Source organism: Pseudophryne corroboree, chromosome 4, assembly GCF_028390025.1.
Source record: "Pseudophryne corroboree isolate aPseCor3 chromosome 4, aPseCor3.hap2, whole genome shotgun sequence".
Lineage (NCBI taxonomy): Eukaryota > Metazoa > Chordata > Amphibia > Anura > Myobatrachidae > Pseudophryne > Pseudophryne corroboree.
In genome coordinates, this window is record NC_086447.1 from 771,692,680 (window position 1) to 771,697,344 (window position 4,665).

The window sequence follows — 4,665 nt, forward strand, 5'->3', positions numbered from 1 at the left end:
AATGTCTGTTTATGTGTCAGGACAGATGGTGCCCATGTTTTTGGGCTTCACTCTTTCCTGATTTTGTTATTCATGTTTGTATTCTTATTCTAATTGTTTTGGGAACATGTCTTGCAAGACATGCCTACCTTCTCTTGTTTATGGAGAAAAATGTTAGAAAATGGAGTTATCTCATCTAATACCTCATTTGTTAGTACTATTTAACTAATTATTACAAAGGAATTCCCCTCCTGCGGGATTTAATGATGCCAGAATAGTGGTTTTTCCAAAGCCAGGGAAGGATCCTCGTAATGTACAATCTTACCGTCCCATCTCATTGCTAAATCAAGATTTTAAACTTTTTACTAAAATTATTGCTAGGCGACTCCAATTGGACTTACATCGAGTTTTACATCCATTAGGCATAGGACCTCGGTGCATAATATTCGTACATTGATTGCAGCAATGCATTGTTCCAAATGTTCGGCCTGTCATGAGGCTTTAATTGTAAGTTGTGATGCCGATAAGGCATTTGACCGCGTTTCCTGGTCTCATATCCTCCGAGTCCTTCATGTTCAACAATTCGGTGTAGAGTTTATCCGTGTATTTCACTTGCTTTATACACAACACCAGGCATTTCTTACAATCAATGGTTTAAATACATCTTCTTTCCAGTTGCACAGAGGAACACGTCAAGGATGTCCTCTTTAACCCTTGCTCTTTAATTTAGCCCTTGACCCATTAATTTGTACCTTTATACATGATGCTACATGGAAAGGAATTGGGGTGGGCCCCTTTGAAATTAAGGTTTCTGCTTTTGCAGATGACCTCCTATTATATTTCAGCGATTCTAAAGTAGCTTTCCCCTCTCTGTTGACTACATTAAGAGACTTTAATCTAATGTCGGGATTTTTGATAAACTTTGACAAAACGGAGGCATTGGCTTTAGGGGAGGAAACGAAAATAGGATGGGACAATTCCTTTCCATTTAAATGGGCTCAAGATTATCTAGTATATATAGGATTGCGGATTCCCTCCAACATTTCAGACCTGTACACATTAAATTTCTCTTATCATATCAAAAAGATGATAGAAGATTTTGCAAAGTGGCGACCCCTTCCGATCTCTTATTTAGGCAGATGCCATCTATATAAAATGGTATCCTTTCCTCGCTTACTATATCCAATCCAAATGCTCCCATTTTTACTGTCAATAAAGCTCTAACCAAATTCATTTGGGCAAATAAACGCCCCCGTATTGCATTATTCAAATTAAAATAGCCCCCATTACTTGGAGGAATAAATCTTCCATGTCCTGAAGACTATAACTTGGCTGCTAATTACAGGTATGCTTTGGATTTGATAGGAGGTGGAGATAACTTTGTTAATAGAGCGTTAGAGCAAGCTTTATCACCTGGTTATAATCTGGTAACTTTATTGCATTTCTCTGACAACTCTTCATTGTCCGAAATACGCATGAACCCCTTAATATTAACTCCCTACAAAGCATGGCGTCGCCTTAGGAAACGGTTAGGACTATCATTGTCTAATTCACTATTCCAGCCTTTATTATTGAATCCAACTTTCCAGGGTGGAAAGTTCAGTGAAATAATACGGGATTGGCACCTTCAGGGACTTAGACTTTTGTTTCAGTTTTTAAAGGCTGATTGTTCAGCGGTACTTACTTTGTCCCAATTAAAAGAAAGATTCCCTACTACATTTTTCTTTTTTATATATTTTCAAGTACATAGCTTTGCTACGCATATATTGTCGCGCTCGCGACCAGTTGAACTTACCTTCTCTTTAGATGGTTTGGTACGACAATGTCTCAATTCTCCATACTCTATATCCTTAATTTACTCACACACCAGGCGGAGACTAGATCTGTCCAAACTTACTAGAGGTTTAGCTAAATGGAGTGACACTTTACCTGGGACTGATCTACAAACAGTGATTAGATGGTGCATCGATCTCAATAAACAGTTGGTTTCGTCATCCTATGCAGAAATGCATTTTAAAATTTTACATAGAGCTTATTATACCCCTTGACTTAGGTTTCTCATGGGTATTCCAGAAAATTCCCTCTGTTGTAAATGCAGTTCCCCAGATGCCGATATAATACATTGTCTATGGCACTGCCCAGTGGTACAATTATATTGGAAATCTGTGCAGAATTATATTACTGTTTTTGGAATAAAACCGATGTCCACACCCCACCATTATCTAAAGGAACAAAATTGCTATTAGCCCGTATAGCTGCAACTGCCAAAAAAAACTATTTTATCCCAGTGGATTAAAAAAGACTCTATACCCCTATCTTTAATGCTACCTCGTTTGTCTTATCTATATCAAATGGATTGGGTGGAATGCTCTATGGATGCGGAGTCTCGCTCTGCAAAATTCTTCCCTATTTGGTTGCCTCATTTAATCAAATTACCAACCTCCACGAAAGAATATGTATGTAAGATAGTTCGGCTGACTACGTGGTACATTATGGAATCCCTTGCCAATGGATCTCTGCCATTTTAGGAAGCAATGTATGTATAGACATCTCTTAGAGATATCATGGACTGACACCTTTATTTAATGCTATGTTATTATCTTGGTCATTGATTTATATTTTATTTTAGAACGACAATAAATTCTGCTATTCTTTGTATGATGTACCTTCTACTGTCTCCTGCTATGTGTGTTATTTTCAATAAACACAATATACAAAAAAGAAAGAAAATGGAGAAATTCAGAGCATATGGTGAAACTATATATGTCACATGTTTATTGTCTTATATTATGCTTATCACATTCCATCTGTTATGTGTTTGCTGTGAAATCTGGGCATGGTTGGTGGGATCACGCTTCCTTGATTGCTGCTTCTCCTACTCGTTGGGATGGGAGAGGGACATGGTGGTTTAGACTTCCCTTAAAGTATACTGTCTTTAAAGTTGGACGCCATTGATGGCTGCAGCAGATGATTCTACCCCTTCCTCTGTTGTTCATAACAATATATGTATTGTTTCATGGAACGTTTGCGGCTTAAATTCACTCATAAAGAGACGCAGGGTGACCACTCATCTCCGTCATTTAAAACCAGATATTGCATTTCTGCAGGAGACTCACTGGAGGGCATCTGATAATATGTCACTCCGGAGCTCATGGATAGCGGAGTGTGCGGCCTCTTCATTTGTTACTAAGAAACGAGTGGTTGCTGTAGTGTTTAATAGACGCCCGACTACTCTTTATTGGATTCTGAATGTGACCCTGAAGGTCGTTACTTATTGCTGGATGTTATAATAAGAGGCGAGCCATATACCTTACTAAATGCCTCGAATTCACCGAATATGGAATTCTTCCGTGTTATTTCTAACTTACTGCTTAGTCGGCTCACTCCGAACCTGCTGACGGGGGAGATTTTAATAGTGTAGCAGATGAGGTACTACACCATAGTGGATCTTCTTCTCCCGCATCTCCTGCAGGCACTGGGGGACTACGTCTACTAACTGCGCTCCATGGTTTGTACGATGTATGGAGGTTATTTAACCCAACAGACCGGACACATTCCTATAATTCTAGAGTTCATAACTCCTTTTCTAAGATTGATTATATTTTGACTACAGATAGTCTGGTCCCATCGGTGGTAGCTTCTGAGATCTACCACATAATGATCTCAAAGCATGCCCCCATTTCCTTAGATATTCAAACTCACTCCCCTGGGTTGTCCCACAAAATTGGAGATTTCCATTTTTTCTTGGCCAATCGGACCACTTTAAACAATTCCTCACGTCTGAATGGATGGAATTTGTGGATGACAATTTGGAACATTGGGAGGATTCTGCCCTCTTTTGGGAAACTTCCAAGACCGTAATGAGAGGCCATATTATAGTCTATTTGGCTGAGAAGAGACAGGAATATTGCAGCAAATATGACAGCTTATACAGGGCTATGGGTATGGCATTTGATTCCTATGAGGCCAGTCCTTCTGAGGAGAACTTGGAAGTGTACAAGCACCATCGCCAACTTCTTGAGAGTTTCTTGCTGGCTAATGCAAGAACCCAGATGGATTTTATGAGGAATCGTTACTATAGATGGGGTAACAAATCTGGTCGTTTGCTGGCCAATATGGCCAAACTGCATCGCCCACGTCATTTTATTAAGCCTTACGACACCCTGATACGATGACTTGGGTTTTGTCTACCCCAGATATGGTTTCTGTTTTTCAACAGTATTACCAGACCTTATACAAAGCCTCTCCCGAACTTCCCCATCTCCATCAAACTTTATTGGAAGAAGCACGACTTCCAAAACTTTCCTCTGCACAACGTGAAGTTTTAACTGTGGATATTACGGAGGAAGAGATAGCAGAGGTGATTTCACACCTCCACAATAATAAGTCTCCGGACCCGGACGTTTTTTCTGGGGAATATTATAAATTGTTGCAGCTGCAGTTGGTGCCATTCCTCACTCAGCTATATCAAAGCATTTTGAAAGGACACCTTTAATACCCAATTTTTAATAAAGGATATACTATTGTTCTGCCAAAGCCCTCCCGTGATCCTGAATTGGTAACCTCATATAAGCCTATTACATTGTTGAATCAAGATTTTAAATTACTAACGAAAATAATGGGCAATAGACTTCAAACTGTTTTACCAAATATATTGACACATTACCAGTATAGGTTCACTCAAGG